The following is a 22,588-nucleotide window of genomic DNA, read 5'->3' on the forward strand; positions in this document are numbered from 1 at the left end:
AAATAGATGAATTACAATTTTCTTGAACCTAGTGTAATGGAGATCAGTATCCTTAAATACATGAGGTTTCAGATATTCTTCAATTCTAAGCTTAAAACTATAAATATTTTTATTTTATTTTAACCCTTTGAGTGCCAACATCTCTGTGAGAGATGGGCACAATGGGCCTTATTCTAGTTCACTCTTTCTGACAAAATCCTTCTTAGATGGACAAAACCATGTGCACTGCAGGGGGGCAGATGTAACATGTGCAGAGAGAATTAGATATGTGTGAGTTATTTTGTTTCTGTGCAGGGTAAATACTGGCTGCTTTATTTTTTCACAGCAATATAGATCTAACTTTGAAATAAAACCCCAACCAAATCTAATTCTCTCTGCACAAGTAACATCTGCCCCACCTGCAGTGCACATGGTTTTTCCTTCTAAGAAGGAACTTGTCAGAAAGGATTAACTAAAATAACCCCCAATATCCACTAAAAATGCCAGCGTCTTTAACATTTGTCATATAAATGAAAACTGTTGTTTAAAAAAAGATTATATTTCCAATATAACAAAAAGAATGATGAATAAAAATGTTTGCATGGCAATTTTTACACCTACAGATGGAGCGCCTGTCAGCCAGCCTGCAGGATCGCCAGATGTCCTGAGCTGGTGCATGCTGGCGGGCAGGAGCTCCATCTGACGGGGACATGCGAGTGTCTCACATGCTCGCATGTCCCCACCAGCAAGGCGGCGGGGAGTGGCTTTCCTGCCTGTCTCTCCTTCAGGGAGATGGGCAGGGAGTGGGGGCAGACTGGGGCAGCTGCAGGGGAGCTGGCGGAGGGCAGCGGAGGGCTCCAACAGAAAGGGGTGTGCGTCTCGTGCACGCTCGCCCCCTTCTTTCAGCTGGCACCTGGCGGTGATTGGCAATTCTATCGCCGGGAGCAGCTCCATTGAGAGCTGCTCTATCTCATAGGTTTAGTAAATACTTTGTATGCTGTATTTTGCTACTGACTGAGCAACATCCAGCCAAATATACTGCAGGTACAGTATTCCAATATGTCATTATGGTCATAGGCATGCACATGGGAGGTGCCTCGTGTGCACAGGCAAACCCTTATACTGGCCAACCCCCATATTCCTACGACTTAGAGGAGCTCTGGCACTTATGGCTGCACTGATCTGCCGGTAACCAAAGATACCAGATGGGCTTGCAGCAACAGGAGCAATGTAGGGATGGTCATCGACCATCAATGATTCCAAATAATCGATGGTTTATGGTCGATGTGGAATAGTTTTTCCATCGATGGGGGAGAGCCATGGTTTCCCACCATCAATGTTAAGCTTAGACAAATAGTTTGATTTCTTTTTTCTGCAAGGGGTCGGGACACGGGACATAGCTCCACCCCCAAAACCCATGAAGCCCTGCCCCCTTGTTTTGATTGGTACACAAGCCAATCAGACAAAGAATATCGATGACAATCCATAGGTTAAAACATTGTTGGTTGATGGCCAATTGCACTATTGCCATCGATGGCCATCCCTCAGCACTGTCCCCTGACTCCTCCATGGCAGCTTGTTCACCTCGAGGCTCCTCCTCCCTTGCAACTGGGTGACAATGATCTGTGGCCCTTCTCGGGGAGGAGAGGTCACTTCCCCCAGCAGCTGTCGTTTCTTGGCTGGGGATCGCCAGCATGCTTGCACTGGCAATCGCCAGCGCAGAGGCGCTCTATCTGCCTGGGTCATGCGTGCGTCTCGCACGCATGCGCATCCCAGTTTCCGGATGGCGCCGCTGCAAGTGCCTGCCCGTCTTCCCTTTAGGGAGACGGGCAGGGATAGGGGGGATGGCAGGGCGGTGAGGGGCACCGGGGGAGGAGGCGGGTGGCGGTGAAAGCACTGTAGCCATGGGGCACGTGCAAGTGTCCCGTGCGCACACGCCCCTGGCGAGAGCCGGCTGCTCCATCTGTTTGCTATTAGCAATGCATATGTTCTTCTGTGCCCGCGGCTCCCTTTTGTCACAAAATGGCGTTTAGCAGCGCTGCCCTGCTGGGCACTCTCCTACTTGCTCTGTGCGCAGAGGCACATGTCATCCATTGCTGCTCCGTTTCAGTCCCCGCCAGCCCATTCCATGGTCTGAGTCAGCTTCGCAACTCCCGCTGGCTCGGTGGCCATCATTACCTGCACATGGTTTCACCATGCCGGAGTTTCCTTCCAAGCTCAGTACTAGGCGCCGCCATGACAGTTAATTTCAGCTGACAGCCCTGGACCCAATCGGCAGACACACAGCTGCAGATGTACTAACAGGTAAGTGATATCTGTACCATGACATACTATTTGGCCAGGGACAGACCAAATAGGCATGACCTCCCTCCTCACCCCTCATGACCAGTGTTGGTGCACTGAATGCACCGGCACTGGTCACATCAGGCATGGGCGTCCTCTCTGTCTGGGACTACAGCAGTCCACCCTCCAATGGTGGCATTGATGCCAGGTGTGGGATGTACCATGTCATCTGGCCACTTACTGTATTTATATAATCGCATATGCACTAACTTGTGCGATTAGAATTACAAAGGACAGCTCTCGAGATAGGTGCTGTCCTTTGTGATGCCTGTACTTCTGGGCTTCAGCATACGAACAGGGTTACAGTTACCATGGGGGTACTGGGAGGGATCTGATTAGATCCATCTGCAGAAAGGATGGAGAAAAAAGCCTAGAGAGGCTTCTATGCAGTAATGCCAGGAAAGAGCCCCAGCGGCCAGGGTTAAGAACATATAAGAAATACGTCAAAGCCTGAAAATGAATTTGTGGATCCATTTTCCCTTTAGTGTTACTATTATGTGTTCCGTAATTTTGATGAGCTGGCAACAGTATGAATATATTGCTATACAGATGCTCCTCATTTGTTTAGTGTCCGCTTGACATACTGTACGACCAGCTCTCCAACCAGCTGGTATATGCATTTTTTTAGCACTTTTCGTTTTGTTCTGTATTTTTACGTTCCATAATACTGTACAGTATGTAAGATTTATGCAAAGTAAAACAAAATTATCAACTTGGAGTTTTCTTTAGATCTTAATTCACAATAAATAAAAATGATTACCTATTTCATATATGCAGCTCCTCACTTACGGCTTTATTCTGGTCTGTGCGGCCGAAGCCGAATATGGGGCCAGGACCGTGCTTCCTAAACCCCGCCTTCCGTACGGATCGCTCACTCCGTCCAAATGCGGTAAGCCGCTGACCGCACGGAGCACGAGTGGATTTCTCATGTATACACCTCCTCTATCTCTGGGAACCTCCCCCATCATTCGATGGTCGCAGACCCTCGAATGCAGGACCGAGTGGTCAGGCAGCTCCCGCGAGCTCAGACCACTCGGGCATTTCTCCGTGCAAAAGCAGGAATCTGGGCGGGCAGCTGACATCCGGCAATATCATATGTCCGCCCCCTACACGTGCGTCATGCCCGCATTACCATACGTACGCCCAGCGTTTTCATGGGAACGCCCATGAAACGCGGGACGTATGCATATGTTAATGCGTCCAAACAGCCCTTCACGCCCCTCTCCTCCCCCTGTTCGTAGTGTAAACAATTCATGCGGAATTTAGACATATGTTCCTTTCGCACATGCGCAGATATGCCTCTGCACATGCGCAAACACAAAACATCAGAGGAACGAACGCACGCGGACATATCCACACCAACCAGAATAAGAGCCTTAATGACCAATTTGTTTAACTACTCAGTTATAGGAACGCAACTTAGTCGTTAAATGAGGAACACCTGCATTAATTTATAAAATGTATAAATAACTTTGAGACATTCAGTCAATGCCAGATTGCTGTACCTAGTATATTGATCCTGTCCTTGTCTGAACTCTTATTGCTGGCAACTGCTTGTTTATTGACCTCTCTTTGCCATCATGCTTTTTTGCTATTGAAACAATCTTTTACACAACACACAACCTTCAGAGTCCATAGGAATAGCTGATCTTTTATTGCATCCTACAAGACAAGATATTGTTACAGTTCTACAGTATACAGTAAGTACAATGTTTGATGCTGTTTTCTACAAAAGCAGATACTACTGGTAATTATGTGTGATCCAAGGGTGGCTCAGATAGATTCAATGGGGTTTATTCACTAAGATGAGATTTATATTAAAGATAGGATGTTGCTATGGGCAACTAATCTACTTATTTATTTAGCACATACAAATGGAGCAGCTCCTGGCGATAGAATCATCATTCGCCAGCAGCCACCATCCAACGGATGGGGGCACATGCACACGAGATGCTCACGAGCCCCATTCAGTCGGAGCTCTCAGCAGCTCCCCCGTAGCCTCCCCCCAGCTGCCCCCAGCTCCCCCCGATCCCCACCCGTCTCCCTGAAGCAGAGACGGGCAGGGAAACTGCTCCCTGCCGCCATGCTGAGGGGGAAGCGCGTCCCCGTCAGATAGAGTGCCAGCCTGCACCAGCTTAGGAGATCTGGCGATTCCTCAGGCTGGCTAACAGGTGCTCCATCTGTACTAGAAGATAATAGATAGAATTTGTTAATAGAACTACCATCTTAGCACGTAAACCCCAATGTATACTGTACTTGGGGTTGTTATATATTGTTTAACCTTTAAAAGGTATTATATTAATAAGAAAATGATTAAACAGATACAAATCTAACAAAAGGGTGATTGTTAAAATTTGAAATGCACATGGCATGGCTCAGTATATATTTGCTTAAGTTATGTGATATACAAAAGATGTGACAAATAATTGAGATACAATAGACTAGATCAGTGGTTCCCAAACTGTGTGCCATGGTACCCAGGGGTGCCTTGGTGGACTTGCAAGGGAGCCCTGGATTGGTGGTCCATGACCAATTAAAACTAATTATGACCAATGTAATAGGCAAATTGTGAACAAACAGAAGTGAATCCTGTCCATTACCACATAACTGACACTAAGGATGATAAATAAACAAATTCTACTTAATTTAATTTTTCTGATTTCATCAATGGGGTGCCGTGAATAAAGTCTGATACACTGGGGTGCACTGGACTAAAGGCTAAAATTGTAAATGACACTGTGCGTTCCTTGACCCCGTAGGCATTGTTATGTTTCTGTAAATAGACATTATTTTTTGCATATTCAATAAATTTTCATTGTTGCAAATGTAAAAGGATCAGAAACACGAATCGTTATCATTAATTTCACTTTTATTAATACATTTGTGGTGCTTGGAGTTTTCACACATTGTACTTATTAATAACATCACCAGTTACCTAGAACGCATGCAAATCTTTTTCCAGTCCTAATTAAAAACATGATGTACTGTACCCATCACCTTCATGTGTTGGAAGCAGCCTTACATGAGAGTGCAGCCTATCAATTTAATAGAAAATTACATGAAAGTATAAAATAAGCACATTCCCAGAGAATATTTATTTATTATTATTAATAATAAAAATAATAATAACAACAATGTAGTATCACTAATAACATTATTCTTACCCATAGTATGACATTTTATACAGATGACCTGTGTGCTTTATTTAACTCTTTTAGTGCCAACATCTCTGTGAGAGATGTTCAAATATCCACTAAAGATGCCGGCGTCGCTCACATTTGTTATATAAATTCAAATAAAAAATGTTGTGTAAAAAAAGATATTTCCTATACAAGGTAAACATTACAGGTCATTATGATGAATAAAAATGGGTACTTGTTTCCTAGCACGGCGCCCATCGCATTGCAGACCATAAGGCATACGATGGTATGCGATGCGATGTTACGCAATGTCAGCCGATGTTATACAATTTTAAATTATATACCATCGCATTGTATGTCATTGTATGGCATATACAATGATATACAATTTAAAATTGTATAAGCACCCTAATGGGTGTTTTCAATGTTAAATGTGCCCCCTATAAGATAATTAACTGTAATGGGTGCTTAGTATGTTAAAAGCACCCCCTAACGGCACCCCCACTATCAACGCCAACCCGAAGCGTGGTGAGCGTAGCGAGCCCGCGAGGGGCGGTGGTATGCGTCCTCCGACCTTTTCATACCCCCACTCTCCACGTCGGCGTGGAGTTGATTCTACATAGTGTGGCAAGCGCAGCAAGCCACCGAGCCCGAAGCGTGGCGAGCGGACGCGGAATACATGTAAAGTAATACGCGTCCCCTTGCGGGGCTTGCTCTGCTCGACGCGCTTCGGGCTCTGTGGCGAGCACCGACGTGGATAGTGGGGGTATGAAAAGGTCGGGTTGGCGTTGATAGTGGGGGTGGCATGGGGGTGCATTTAACATTGTAAGCCCCCATTAAGGTGCTTATACAATTAAAAATCGTATAGGGGCTTATACAATTTTAAATCACATTGGGTGTATGTCATGCGATACAATGCGATTATATGTCGTACGACTTAATATCGTGGGCGCCGTGCTAGGAAACAAGTACCTAAAAATGTTTACTTGGCAATTTTCTCACCTATTTTGACAAATTGACTTGGCACTCAAAGGGTTTATTAATATGTAACAATCATAAACCCATTAACAAAAGTGGTACTTGTGTATTATAGCGGCGCACATCGCATCGCATACCATAAGGAATGCGATGGAATGCGATGCGACGCGATATTGTACAATGTCATACAATTTAAAAATTGTATGACATTGTGTACAATGCGATGCTATGCGATTAAAAATTGTATAAGCACCCTAATGGGTGCTTACAATGTGAAATGCACCCCCACGCCACCCCCCCAGTATAAACGTGAACCCGAAGCGTGGCGAGGGGCGGCGGTACGCGTCCTCCGACCTTTTCATACCCCCACTATCCACGACGGCGTGGAGTTGAGAGTCGAGCCCGAAGCGTGGCGAGCGCAGCGAGCCCCGTAAGGGGACGCGGATACCTTCACAGGTATCGGCGTCCCCTCGCGGGCTTCACAGGTATCCGCGTCCCCTCGCGGGGCTCGCCTCGCTCGCCACACTTTCTATTCTCAACTCCACGCCGACGTGGATAGTGGGGGTATGAAAAGGTCGGAGGACGCGTTCCGCCGCCCCTCGCGGGCTCGCTGCGCTCGCCACGCTTCGGGTTCACATTTATAGTGGGGGGGTGGCGTGGGGGTGCATTTAACATTGTAAGCACCCATTTGGGTGCTTAAAAGCACCCTTTAGGGTGCTTATACAATGTTTCATCGCATAGGGGCAAAAATCGCGTCGCATCGCATGCCATCGGGTGCATGGCATGCAATGCGATGCGATAAAAACATTGCGCGATGTACATCGGGGGCGCCGCTATAATACACAAGTACCACAAAAGTTAGTTTATTAACTTGATATAATAAAGAATAAATATAAAATGGGAAGTAAACATGAAAGCTTTACCTTAAATGAGTCTGACTATTCCTGCTTCTTATGTACAGATACAGTATAGCAGTAGTGTGGGAGGCCTACCAAAGAAGACTTATCGGACTAGATTCTGATTCCCATGCAAAAATCTCATGCAGCATTCTCTATTGGTGGCCGCCTGTCTGTAAGTTTATGCAAATGGCATACAAAGGGCCTGATTCAGTAAAGATTGTCTATGCTAAAGCTGCTCACAGAGCTTAGCATATGTGACCCTTAAGCAATTGAAATGTAATGCAGGAGGAGGTCCATAAGCGGTAGCCTGGGTAAATGTAACCGTACTCAGACAGCTTTACCTTAAATGAGTCTGACTATTCCTGCTTCTTATGTACAGATACAGTATAGCAGTAGTGTGGGAGGCCTACCAAAGAAGACTTATCGGACTAGATTCTGATTCCCATGCAAAAATCTCATGCAGCATTCTCTATTGGTGGCCGCCTGTCTGTAAGTTTATGCAAATGGCATACAAAGGGCCTGATTCAGTAAAGATTGTCTATGCTAAAGCTGCTCACGGAGCTTAGCATATGTGACCCTTAAGCAATTGAAATGTAATGCAGGAGGAGGTCCATAAGCGGTAGCCTGGGTAAATGTAACCGTACTCAGACTGCCTGTTACAGAGCTGCTTGTGAAGATGGCTTGCGAGGACAAGGAAAATGCACCTTGATAGCAGTCCTTGGACTGGCCACTCCCGAAAAATGGGGGCAACGCGCCTCCCTTTCCAGAAACACCAGCCGCTCCATTCCTTCCCATGAACACCTCTGTACCTTTATACCAATGTGAGCGCAGAACTCATCCTGCACCTGAGCAGAATAGGCCCTGCGCATGCACATTTTCCCGAACATAGGCAATCTCTGCAGAGTCTTCCCCAAACTCCATCCCTTGTGTACATTCGTTCAGTGCTCTCGGCGCTCATTAATGATGTAATACTGATTGGTGCATTCTTTTACACCACCATCATTTGCAATATCTAAACTTGCAGCAGCGCAATTACAAGTGTAGTTTTACATCTGACCATGGCCTCCTATGCCTGCAGCTGTGTTTCTGTGAATGTAACTGGTTGCAGTGACACAGCACTCCCATAATATGTCCACTGAACGGACCGTTTTTGAACACACTACTAATAACCTCCCAGTAAAAGCCCTGATGCATACATGCAGCCTCATAGCCATAGCGAGATGGGTTTTGACTTGCGCTTAGTTCAGACTTGTCAGGGTTATTATTTATACGTTGCTGATTTTTGGAAGGTGGACAAGGTATACTTCTGTCAGGAACCAGGTGAATGGTTCAGTCTGTTTTGTTTTCTGTTCTGTTTCTGTTTGGCATTTTGACTCACTGTTGGCCTCCAGTGGTAGGTCTGTTGCCATTACAGCCCTGTGTTCTTTTAGCTATTATTCACAGGCTGTGAGGTATTAGCTCGTTAATCAGGAGCAGCCTGGAGATCCACCAGGTGTTTCAATCACCTGAGGCCTTTATAAGCCGTGCTCTCCTGGGGATCTGTGCCAGTGATAGCTTCCTGTTTAAGTTCCTGCTGCCTGTGCAGGGATCTTCTGTCTGCTCCCAGCCACGCTTTCTGGTCCTTTGTTTCGGTCTCCTGTTTGGATCCAAGGATATATCCTCTGCAGCTCAGCTTCTTGCTTCCCAAGCATTCAGCGCCCATACCCGGTCCCAGGATCTCTTCTGTTCCTGTCCCTGGAGTTCTCTCTATTTGTCCAAGCTCCCTAGCCGTTCTGTCTGCAGGATTCTCATCTTGTCCCAGGCTGTCCCTGTGCCTGTTCCCATTACCCTCCTTGCCTGTGGGTCACGTAAGTGCTCCTTTGGAGCCTGGTTATTATTTACTGTCACACCTCAGGCCCGCCGTGGCTGCGCCCCTCCGTGGGTCCATTATCTGGTTATTACATAAGTACCTGTCTTTTCCTCTGCTTTATTTTTGTCTGTCGCCCTAGCTTCTGTCAGGCAGGGGTTGTTCCCTTTTCCCACTGCACCTGGTTTTGGGGAATCATAGTCTCTCAGTGTCTCCATTCCGAGATTCCCTATTTCCCTCAGTGTGTCTGCGACTGGGTCGCTTCTCCCCGTTCTTAGCCAGGTGCCGGCAGTCACCCCCAGTTAGGCCCGGTAGTTAGACGGTCCTTTTGAGATACTCCCTGGCGATCGCTTACCCCTTGTCATCTCATAACACCTGGCTGCATCGGGGTTTGAGCCGGCTTAACTGGCTCTTTCGAACGCGGCGGCTACATGCGAAGCCTAGCACTCTGCAGGGGTATTCCATCTGCCCGGGGGACTCAACAGAGTCAGTGTAGGTTTCGCTGTGGCCGTCCTAACCGGCGGTCCCAGCTACGGGCTCACGCCTGATCTCCAGCTCCCGGCCTCCTGCAGCACCACACCAACATCTTCACGTCCCTGTCTCCGGACTCCAATGGTGGGTAACACCCAAATCCATAACAACTTCAGGATGCCCTTTGGTTATGTGGCAGTATAAGGGAGAGACTGCCAGCGCATCCATATACATATCCATATGTTTCACATAGTAGTATGCTTACAATGAAACTCTACACATGTGGTATTCTCAAATCTGAATTATTTATATGTTACATAAACATTAGAAGAAATTCAATTTTACATTTATAAATGTCTAATACCAGTATACTGTACCACATAAAATAACGATTAAACAAACAATAGTCCATGTTATCTGTTTGTTTGTTTATTGTTTGTTTAATCGTTATTTTATGTGGTACAGTATATTGGTATTAGACATTTATAAATGTAAAATTGAATTTTTTCTAATGTTTGTGCAACTTATACAAAAAAATCAGATTTGAGAATACCACATGTGTAGAGTTGAATTTTAAGAATATAAAAAATGTATTGATATTTATATTTTACACTGAAAGTCTATCCCTTATACTGGCATAGCAATTGTTACATCAGACCAAGTGGTAGCCTGGGGGCGCCATTGGCCAAGCATGAAAACCCTGCAAACAAGCATGAAACCCATGGCAACAACCATGAAACCCCTGGCAACAAGCAGAAAACCCCTGGCAACAAGCATGAAACCCCTGGCAACAAGCAGAAAACCCCTGGCAACAAGCATGAAACCCCTGGCAACAAGCATGAAACCCTTGGAAACAGGTATGAAACCCCTGGCAACAGGCATGAAACCCCTTGAAACAAGCATGAAACACCTGGCAACAAGCAGGAAACCCCTGGCAACAAGAATAAAACCCCTGACAATGAGCAAGAAATTTCTGGCAATGAGCAGGAAACTTCTGACAACAAGCAAGAAACTCTGAACATGAAACCCCTATCAAACAGCAAGAAACCCTGAGCATGAAACTCAAGGCAATAAGCATGAAACCATTGACAATGTGTATCAAAATCCTGTCTGTGAGCATGAAATCTAGAGCAAGAAACTCCTTGTGATGAGCATCAAGCCCCTGGCAATGAGCATGTAGGTAAAAATTGCATTCGAGGGTAAATCAGGCCCATAGGCACCTGTGATGAAAAGTTTCCATAAACTGGCTGTAGGTATACTTCAAACAGACAGCAACTTAGCACTACTACATTATATGGTTATGCATTTCTAATGGTTATATCAAGGAGTCAGAAAAGTGGCTAAAAGAGACCAGTGTAAAAAACTTATAAATTATGGACTAATTGGCAATAAACTAATATAAGTACGTTTACTTGTGTATGCTCTTACAGGAACAGCTGCTTTTTTGTAAGCCAGTAAACATCATTACTACTCCTACTTGTTTGAGCTACAAATGCCGAATTCATGTCAATATAAGTAGAAAAATAAAATACTGAACCTTGTTTGTTCAAATAAGCAGCCTGTATTTGAGGTGTTCCTGTGGCCAACCAATAGAAGTGCACAGTTTATTTGTCATCTGGCAGTCATTTGTTGAGTTTGGCAACCTTTACCAGCCCTCTGTCCAGTAGTTCTGATCAGAAGTGAGGCCCTTATTCTGATCGGTGCGGATATTCCCGCATTCTTACGGAGCGGTCCGCACGCCACGGTGTTCTGCCGCGTGCGGCCATCGTCCGTAGAAACGCCCACGGGTCCTCCGCATTCGGACGGACTCACTCTTTAAGAACAGGGCGTGTTTACGGACGACATACAAACCATGCGTGTGCGGGAGAAACACTCCGATTCTGCACGGTATTACAGAGTATTACAGAGTATGCTCGGGAATACCGCATCCGAACGGGAGCCAAGCGGTGCTACCGCACGTAAGCGGAGTATTTACGCCAAACAACCCACTATTATGTATCTTCTGCAATACATCACATGACCCACTTATTCAATTACCTATCCTCATAAAAAACTTCTTATTTGGAATTGGAATCAATTAGATGCCAATATATCCTTACAAGCATGCCTAACACATGCATTGCACACATTAACCCTTACAGCAATTGAAGTGCAATGGTTTCTATTAAAGCACTGACAAGCGTCCTATTAGTGAGTAATGAGTAAAGGAGTCGATTCTATTGGGTTCAGGTGTTAATGCTTGTAGTCATTAGGCGTACGTTCGCCTACCGCATGAACGAGTGGTGTCCGCAAAGCAATAGTACACTTGTGGACACCGCACATTTCTTCCCTTTTTGATCGCGTGCATTCGGAGTGGTATCCGAATGTACGCCCCCCAACATAAGTGTACTCCCCCGTGTCCGCCCATGTTTCCGCCCCGTTTTGCCCACTTTGAAACTACGCCCATGTGTCATTCCGCATGACGCCCATAATACGCCCATATTTCCCGACTGATTGCGGGGAACAGTTTTGTACGGGATTTGGCCGAACAGGTACGGAGTCAAGGCGTGGCACATGCGCGTTGCGTTCTCCACGCATGCGCAGACGCCGTAAAGACGCGATCCGAAAGTATGCGGTAAGGTACGCGTCGATCAGAATAAGGGCCTAAGTGCTAAGGTCAAGGCGAAGGGGAACAGCAACAACTACACATAGCCCAAAAAAAGGAAATAGAGCGAATGCAGGAAACTGCTCATGGCAGAAATATCCCACTACAACTGGGAGGGAAGCGGTCATCTGTCAGAACAGACTTAGGTCTACAGTCATTAGGTCGACAGGGTTAAAGGTCGACAAGGGTCAAGGTCGACATGACTTAAGGTCGACATGGGCCAAGGTCGACATGGGTTAAGGTCGACAGTCATTAGGTCGACATGAGTTTTTCACTTTTTTTTGAGCCGACATGTACCGACAGGCGGTATTTCATGCCCTACCATCCACTAGGGCAGGGCTGGGCAACACCGGCCCTCCAGATGTTAGTGAACTACACATCCCAGCATGCTTTGCATTAGTTTTGCTATGTGGCCATGCTGAAACTGATGCAAGGCATGCTGAGATGTGTAGTTCACTAACATCTGGAGGGCCGGTGTTGCCCAGCCCTGCACTAGGGCGTGGTGGGAGAATAAAATAGTGTGCCGAAGCATTGCGAGCGAAGCAAGCGATGCGAGGGGCTGCGGTGCATCTCCAACTGTGTCCATGTCGACTGTGTCGACATTCGGCTAAAAAAAGTGAAAAACCCATGTCGACCTAAACCCATGTCGACCTTGGCCCATGTCGACCTTAAGTCATGTCGACATTGACCCATGTCGACCTTTAACCCTGTCGACCTTGGGGCAAGTCGACCTTCCGGGGTCGAACTAATGACTGTAGACCTAAGTCTGTTCTGACAGATGTACTGCTTCCAACTGGGAATACCATGCTGATGTACAGTTGCCACACATGCTAACAGGTTACTGGTTTGGCCAAATGATCCAGTAGGTTTACTGAGCAATAACTAGTTATAGCAAAATATCACGTTACAGTAATGCATGTTTAAACATGGAAAAAAGTGTAATCTGAAGGGATAGTGCTCAAAGGTAGCTATAAAGTGAAGAGAAAACACCTATTAACCCGTGCTGATGAATTAATACACAGATATGTTTGTGAAGCAGTTGATACCTTAATACCTCAGCTGATGTTAAAACTGCTCCAGGCTTCGGAAGTCCGGAGCCATTTTACCGGCTATTAACATCAGCTGAGGTATTAGGGCAGGGGTTCTCAAATCCTTTGGACTCCACACAGTTCGAATTTTCCAGGTCACCCAGCAGGTGCACAGGTGCACTCATTAATCACTGACACATTTGAAAAGATCCACAGGTGGAGCTAATTATTTTGTCTGATTCTGTGAGGAGACCTGCAAAACATGCACTGTGTGGGGTCCTGAGGACCGAGTTTGAGAACCTGTGTATTAAGGTATTTGAGGGTATATATACCCGCTTCTGTGGACATTTTATACACGCTTCTGACGAAGGAGTTATCCGAAAAGCGTGTACTGCTTTTATCTGGACTTGTGGTAACCCCTGTGGACACCAGACTGAGGAACTGTAGCCGTGGACCATATTACATCTGCCTGCCTGCTCCTTGCCTGGGGCCATTTTGTCTTGTGCTTTTATACAAGTCGTTTTATTTTTATTTAAGTGCAGTGTGCATATTAAAACGTGTTTATTATTTAATTGATCTGTACTATGTTTGTAAAAAAGTACAGTATGTACTGTATAGAGGGCTTATCAAGGCTGGTGTCTCAATAAGAGCAGCTGCAAGAGGGACTAGTCAGATCCCTTATTATAGATAGCAAAAAAGAAAGGGGAGATGCAGCGCTCGATTTAATGATTGGAACAATTGTAGCAATAAAAATGTAGGTACTTATGTAATATCTGGGCTCCCGTTTTTCTTATGAGACTGCGTCCCCTCGCGGGGCTCGCTGCGCTCGCCACGCTTCGGGCACGGTGGCTCGCTGCGCTCGCCACACTATATAAAATCAACTCCATGCGTAGTTGGATAGTAGGGGTATGAAAATATGGGGTGCATTTAACATGGGAGTCCAGATAATACATAAGTACCAAAATGTATATATATTTAATTAATAACAAACATAGTTAATATATGCATAACATATAAATTGTGAAAATACAATGACATAAAAATAATGTATAAGTATACTAATACTGTTTAGATTGACATCACATCCGTCTAATGAACTAGGGATGGCCATCGACCATCGATGATTCAAAATCATCGATGGTTCATGGCCGATGTCGAATACTTTTGCCATCGATGGGGGAGAACCAGATGGTTTCCCTCCATCGATGGAATAGCAAAACGATGTTTTGCTTTTTTATTTTTTCCAAAGTGCCGGGACACGGAGCACAGCCCCGCCCCCCGACACCCGTGAAGCCCCGCCCCGTGTTTTGATTGGCCCACAGGCCAATCAACAAACACAATGGCTGACCATCGATATGTCAAAATATCGATGGTCAGCCATTGCATAGTCTAGTACTATCGAAGGCCAGTTGCAGAATTGCCATCAATGGCAACCATCGATGGCAATGGCAACGATGGCCATCCCTATAATGAACCGCATTGCGGAAGTGGTTCTATTTATCAAGGTACAAATGGAAATTGCCCTTTTATAAAAATATGTCTGAACTGGGTCCCCCGGCCCGGGTGGGTGTCTCCCCTCACCCGCTGGACCGCAAGTGCGGGGGTAGTACATCTCCCAGGAGTGTTGGACCGGACAATATTATGCATGATAATGTGCGTATCGATAGGGTACTCGTCAGTGGCGTCACTTCCACCCAATGAGCCGCAAACTGCGGTAGTGTCCCGTCGGCTGGATGCGTGTCATTTAGGACTGTTATGGAGACCTCACTTCCGCCCTATGAGCTGCTTAATGCGGAAGTGTCCCACCTGTATAGTTATATAGAGAAACATAGAGCCAATAAGATTGATTCCAGACTCTTTATAGTTGTACACTGAGAGTTAGCAAGTTTTTTGGTTTATGTCCGCTATACATATAAGTCAATACAGTTAAAGTACCTAGAAATATATCTAACAAAAGATAAAAAGATAAAAGATAAAAAGAACATAAAAATAAAAATAGAAATGAAAAAAATAAAAAATAAATAAGTATGCGGCTCATTGGGCGGAAGTGACGCCACTGACGAGTACCCTATCGATACGCACGTTATCATGCATAATATTGTCCGGTCCAGCGCTCCTGGAAGATGTACTAGCCCCGCACTTGCGGTCCAGCGGGCGGGGGAGACACCCACCTGGGGGACCCAGTTCAGACATATTTTTATAATAGGGCAATTTCCATTTGTATCTTGATAAAATAGAACCACTTCCGCAATGCGGTTCATTAGATGGATGTGACGTCAATCTAAATAGTATTGGGTACTTGTGTATTATCACGACGCCCACTACTCCATTTGCGTAGAGGGCTATTCATGGTAGTGAAATCGCATCGCATCGCATACCATACAATGGGGGAAATTTACTAAAGGAAATTTGTAAAAAAATAGGTGTATTTGTATCCAGAAATACACTCATTTTTGACATTTACTATCCCTAAAATACGGCAATTCGTATTCGTATTAATAGCACATCAATACGACTACGAATTGACGTATTATCGGGATAGTAAATGTCAAAAATAAGTGTATTTCTGGATACAAATACACGTATTTTTTTACAAATTTTCTTTAGTAAATTTCCCCCATTGTATGGTATGCGATGCGATTTTCCTAGCTAATGTATTCACTGCTCTGTGTCAGTGAATCCATTAAAAAGATAGGATGCGATAAAAAATCGCTTTGCATGCCATTATTGTATGGCATGCGTTGCGATGAGATATCAGTTCTGATGGAACCTACAATAATGCCACTTAATGGTAAAATTACATATAATGTTATTTATTTTGCCCCCCCCCCTTCCCCCCCATTATCCACATCATCCCGAAGCATGGCGAGCGCAGCAAGCCCTGCGAGGGGCGGCGGTACGCGTCTGACCGACCTTTTAATACCCCCACTATCCACGTCGGCGTGGAGTTGATTTTATATAGTGTGGCGAGTGCAGCGAGCCACCGAGCCCGAAGCGTGGTGAGCGCAGCAAGCCCCGCGAGGGGACGCGTAATACATGTAACATAATACACGTCCGCTCGCCACACTTTATCCTGTGATCCATTCTAGTATACTTTTCCTTTCAAAATATACAGCCTATAAATTACTTTCATTTATACTAGAGATGTGCAGACTCGGATTCCAGAGATCCGAGCCCCCACGGACGTCATCATTCTGAGCCCGATTCCGAGCAGCGCTCGGAGATTCCCGCCTGACTCGGGTCCGTCCGCGTGGTCAGAACGTCATCTCCCGGCGCCGGATTTCGCGAGGTTTTAAATAGCGGCTGCTGCGTCCGCCATCTTCACTCCAGTCTAGTAGTGGGTTGGGAGAGGGTGTGTTGGTGCTGCTACTGGGGCTTAAACTTGAGCTTGACCTTGAGCTTGAACGCAATATTTTTCAATCGCTGGGGCTGTCTCTCAGTGCTGCTGTGTAGTCTAACTGTGTACTTGTAGTACTACTGTCTCCTTTGTGCGGTCTACCTCTGGTGTGCTGTGCTGTAATTAATTATTTTATTCGCTGGGGCTGTCTCCCTCAGTGCTGCTGTGTACTCTGTTCTCCTCTCTGCTTAGGAGAACAGTCTAACTGTGTACCTGTAGTACTACTGTCTCCTCTGTGCTGTGCCTGTAATATATTATATTATATATTAATTCATTTTATTATATATATAGTCCACTGGTGCTGCCTGCACTGAATCTGCCAGTATTATTTAGTTACTCAGTCCACTGTTGCCACTGACAGTGCTACTGCCTACCTAGTGTACCTACCTAGTACATACTAGGCTGCTATATCTAATTTAATTAAAAAATAATACTTGTGCTGTGTGGGACTGTAAAAAATAATTCCATGCTGCTGGTGCACTGACGTGTGCCACTGAGTGCCACTGCCAAGCAGTACCATCCTAATAATAAAATTAATTATTATATCAATTCTGCTGGTGCACTGCAGGGGCAAACGCAGGATTTTCAGAAGGGGGTTTCCAGAGGGGCGGAGCAAAGCACGGAGATGGACACTTAGGTGACCCAGTATATGCTGGGTCAGTTAAAGGATTATAGATAGAACAAAAACATATATACACATACAGGGGTATCAACAGCAGTGTAGACCACTGGGCATAGCAATGTATTGGGGCCCCTACCAATCATCCAGCGGTAGGGGTGGGGGGTTCTTTGAGCGGAAGCTTTGATGTCCTGCGGGTGGTAGTGGGTATTATATCAACCGCTCAGCATGTAGGGCCTGGATCAGTAATTTCCACTAATTACCCCTTTACTGCACAGATGGTGGGAGATGAGGTGGGAGAAGGGGGCATTGGGCTGAATGAAGGGGCCCTGATACATAACTTCTAGGGTGGTAGAGGATGTTAAATATGCAGAGGAGGGGTGTAAAGTGGAGTCGGCTTATTATTCATAATTTTCTGGTGGGAGGACAGCTTGCTTTACTGCAGATATCTCCAGTTCCCGGAAATATATTCTTAGATGGAATTAAAAACTAGAGAATCCCACCTACCAAATGGTATTAGGGACTAGGGGATCAGAGTTCAGGAGGCAGAGCAATCTGCCAACGAGTATATAAAACTGTTAGATTGCAGCGCTCAGCGCCTGTCTCCGCATACACTGCTTAGTGTAAGACTTACAGTCTTCCTTTTCCCCCTTGCAGCCAACGTAGTTAAGCGTCACCCTGAGTGACAGGTCGCTTAAGCGAATAGCAGGGCAGAGACCCCTGACCCTGCTGGCAGCGTTACTCTTTCCTGTGAGGAAGTCCCCGCGTTAGAGTGTGCCTCAGATCGTGTGTGACTCCGTCCATGCTGTTTGTAGCTCCACGTGCACCGGAGCGCATAGGAGCAAGTCCCCGCTGTAAATCCCGTTACCAGCGTGACCTTTTGCACAGGGAGATCAGTCATCATTGGCAGCAGCGAGACTGGGAGAGATACCGCAGCGTAAACCAGCAGACTGTCATTTACCCTGCACGCGCCAAAACGCTACAGCTAAGTAACAACCAGAGACTGTCGTTACCAAATGTACAAGTTGTATTACTGCTTGAAGTTAACACATGAAGTACTGTTGTAACCTACAAGCCTGCCACTTGAATAAACCCTTCAAACTGGTTATATCTTCTAAGTGTGAGGTCTAACAACCACACTGCACGTACTTATATACACTCTGCCAATAGGTTATGGGCCCAGCACGTCACGTGCGCGAAGATTAACCCCCTGAAGACAAAGTGCTAGCGCAGTACATAAAAGAACACAAAGGAATTATTTCTAAATTACCGTTTGTGGAAGAGTTAACGAGAATGCACAGTACAGGGCATAGCATGAACTTTCCAAAGCTCAAAGGCTCAGAGAATTACACTACATGGAAGTTCGCTATGGAAATGCAGCTTAAGAGGGAGAAGCTATGGAAAGTCACAATAGCCCCAGGAGAAAGTCCAAACCCAGAAGAGGTAGACAAGGCCATTGGCACAATAGGCCTGGCTGTGGAGCAGCATGTTTATTCTACTATCTGTGGGAAGGAGTCCGCTAAGGACATGTGGACAACTCTACAAGGTGCTTATGAAAATAAAGGCTTAATGAGAAGGATAAGTCTGAGACGCACACTGTATGGAACAAAATTGAATGCATGCAAGGACATGAACGATTATATTGATAAAATACTATCGATAGCTCAGCAATTGGCGTGTGTAGGAGCAAAAGTGGATGAGGAAGAAGTAGCAATGGTAATGCTGCAGAATTTGACAGAGGAATTTGACTTTCTGGTTGTCGCACTAGAGTCAAATGAGACCAAGCTTACAACTGAAGTTGTGAGAGCCAAACTACTACAGTTCCAAGAGAGAATCCACAAGGATGCCATAGCTGAAGGTTCTGCCTTAGTAGCAAAGGGTGCGAAACCCAAGAAATGCACATTCAAATGTTATGTGTGCCACAAAGTAGGGCACAAGGCTTCAGAATGCAGGCTGAAGAACACTAGTGGCATGCACAAGCGGCATGATAAAAAGAACGAGTCAGCACTGAATGTAACAGACAAGCCAAGGAGGGATCTCTGGTACATGGACTCGGGAGCCTCTAGACACTTCAGCTGCAACAAGGAGTGGTTCAATTCTTTAACACAGTGTAACCCCACAACAGTTACCGGGATTGGTGAAAAGATCCTTACTGCTTCAAGTGTTGGGACAATCACAGTGAGACTAAGAATTGAGGGACAGACAGTAGTCACAGATATCCAAGACGTCCTGTATGTACCAGAATTGGGAAGTAACCTCATCGCTATCAGCGTACTCGAGGCAAAAGGCTACAGAGTCCAGTTTGCAAAGGGCAAGTGCATGGTGCATAATGAAAGAGGGACTGTAATTGCTTCAGCAACCCGATGCAACCAACTATACGTCCTAGACACAGATGAATGTGTAGCTTTGGCAGCCTCTGCTGAAAATGAGTCCATGGAGCTCTGGCACAGACGTTTGGGACACTTAGGATATGATAATGTCCAGAAATTAGCTGATGGGATGGCAACAGGAATCACAGTGAAAGACACCGGAAGACCTGTGTGCGAGAGTTGCATAAAAGGCAAGCAGACCCGCAACCCATTTCCCAAGTCAGCAGGCAGAGCAGAAACACAACTAGCTCTGGTACACACAGATGTGTGCGGACCAATGGAAGAGGAGTCAACCAGTGGTTACAAATACTTCATGACTCTCATCGATGACGCCACAAGAATGACACACGTATACTTCATAAAGAAGAAAAGTGAGGTGGTCAAGAAAATTGTGGAGTACAAGAACCTAGTGGAAACTCAGACGGGCCTAAAACTAAAGGTCCTGAGATCCGACAATGGGGGAGAATACGAAAATGAAGTACTAACCGACTTCCTAAAAAGGCATGGCATAAAGCATCAGCTGACGATGGCCTACACGCCTGAACAGAATGGCGTAAGTGAAAGGGCGAACAGAACAATCGTTGAAAGAGCACGAGCGATGGTGAACGATGCTGGCCTGGAGAAGAGTTTTTGGGCAGAAGCTGTATCTACTGCAGTATACCTGAAAAACAGAACACCTACAGTGGCCGTGAAGGGAAAAACCCCCTTAGAGGCCTGGTCTGGGAAGAAGCCAGACATCAGTCACCTCCGTGTCTTTGGGAGCAGAGCTTATGCACATATACCAAAAGAGAGAAGGAAGAAACTTGACCCAAAATCAAGACAGTGCATATTGCTAGGCTATTGTGAGGAGAGCAAAGGGTACAGGCTCTGGGATGCAGAGAACAGACGTCTCCTGAAATCAAGAGATGTGATATTTCAAGAAACAGCATCACCCACAAAAGCAAAAGAGCAAGAAAAGCAAGCACTAGTAGAGGTATGTGAAATAGAAAGCATACCTGCAACAGAAAATACTGAAGAAGGAAGCGAACCAACTAAAAGAGCTTCTGTGAGAAGAAACAAGGGCATACCAGCCAGAAGATATGAGGAAGAATATGCGAATATTGCTTTCAGTGAACCTCAGAGTATTCAAGAAGCGAAAACGTGCAGTGATTGGGCGAAATGGAAATCTGCAATAGACACAGAGTTATCAGCACTGAGAGAGAACGATACTTGGACCATAGTAAATAGGCCAAGCAACCGCAAGACAGTCAAGAACAAGTGGGTCTTCTGCAAGAAGTTAAATTCAGACGGAGAAGTTGCCCGTTACAAAGCCCGTCTTGTTGCTAAGGGATACACACAGAGATCCGGAATTGACTATGGGGAGATATACACACCTGTTGCGAGGTATAACACTCTCAGATTAGTAATTGCAGTCGCCACTTTACAAGACTTACTGCTATACCAATTAGACTTCGATTCAGCGTTTCTAAATGGAGAACTACTTGAAGAGATCTATATGGAATCACCAGATCATTATGATGAGAATGAACTTCAGACAGAGAAAGTGTGTCTTCTGAAGAAATCCATATATGGCCTAAAGCAGAGTGGTCGTTGCTGGTACATAAAATTGGACACAGTACTGCTTGAAATGAATTTTATTAGATCAGAGACTGACCACTGCCTTTATCACAAAACTCTGGGAGAAAAGTTGTTCATCATAGCAGTCTATGTGGATGATATACTTATAGCAGGTCACGAAGATCACATCACAAGTGTAAGAGATCAACTGAAACAGAGATTCAAGTTGAAAGACTTAGGTCCAGCCAATCATCTGTTGGGCATGAGGATTGTTCAAAACTTGCAAAAGGGAACAGTCACAGTCGACCAACAAACGTACATCGAGGCAACAATCTTGAAGTATGGGATGGCAGACTCCAAGTCAGTGAATACACCAATTGACAAAAGCATCAAGATTACAAAAAGTATGTCACCAACCACACAAGAAGAAATAGAGGAAATGCAAGATGTTCCTTACAAGAACGTGGTTGGAAGTCTTATGTATGCAAGTATTGGAACTCGTCCAGACATCACTCATGCAGTCAGTCGGGTGAGCCAATTTGCAATAAATCCTGGAAGACAACACTGGATCGCAGTGAAGAGGATCCTGAGATACCTAAAAGGTACAAGTTCCTTGAAATTAAAATTCGCCAAGACAAGCAATTCAAATTTGAAAGTCTTCTGCGATGCCGACTGGGGAGCAGATGAAGATGATCGTCGTTCCCACACCGGTTACCTGTTCACACTGGCCGGAGCAGCAGTTAGTTGGGCGAGTAGAAAACAACCGACCGTTGCTCTCTCAACAACCGAGGCCGAATACATGGCTCTCACAGAGACATCAAAAGAAGCACTCTGGATCAAAGAGACTTTGGGCCAAATGTAATAGGGTGAGAGTTTCAGAAAGTGAGAGATTTTGGGAGAGTTTTCCCCTTTTTTTAAAGCAGCAATCAATTACACTGCAAAACCAGGTTGATTTTGCCATGTAATTGATTGCTGCTTTAAAAAACATGGAAAAACTCTCCCAAAATCTCTCACTTTCTGAAACTCTCACCCTATTACATTTGGCCCTTAGTGTTAGTTAGGTCTACTTTATGAAGAAGAGACTATCAGTATCGCATGTGATAACAGGGGAGCAATAGATCTTTCCTGTACTACCAAGCACCATGGAAGGTCAAAGCACATCGCGATAAGACATCACTTCATCAGAGAACTAGTGGAGAACAAGTCCATTGATGTTGAATACATTGCAAGTGAACAGAATGTCGCTGACATGCTTACTAAAGGACTGTCGGGAAACTTGCTTACTAAGTTCGTGAAGGACTGTGGACTTGTCTAAGTT

General features: G+C 45.4%; 1 protein-coding gene across 2 annotated transcripts in view; it reads left to right on the forward strand.

Moving 5' to 3' along the window:
* The first annotated feature begins 3,868 nt into the window (after positions 1-3,868).
* Positions 3,869-22,588, forward strand: part of LOC146063927 (amine sulfotransferase-like) — a 100,193-nt gene continuing 81,473 nt past the window's right edge. The window contains exon 1 of one of the 2 annotated variants that reach the window (XM_083176848.1): positions 3,869-4,022. The gene's annotated coding sequence lies outside the window, so the exon portion shown is untranslated. The remainder of the gene's footprint in view (positions 4,023-22,588) is intronic. The other variant, XM_083176850.1, reaches the window with a different exon arrangement.

Source organism: Crinia signifera, chromosome 3 (genome assembly GCF_055691185.1).
Source record: "Crinia signifera chromosome 3, ASM5569118v1, whole genome shotgun sequence".
NCBI lineage: Eukaryota > Metazoa > Chordata > Amphibia > Anura > Myobatrachidae > Crinia > Crinia signifera.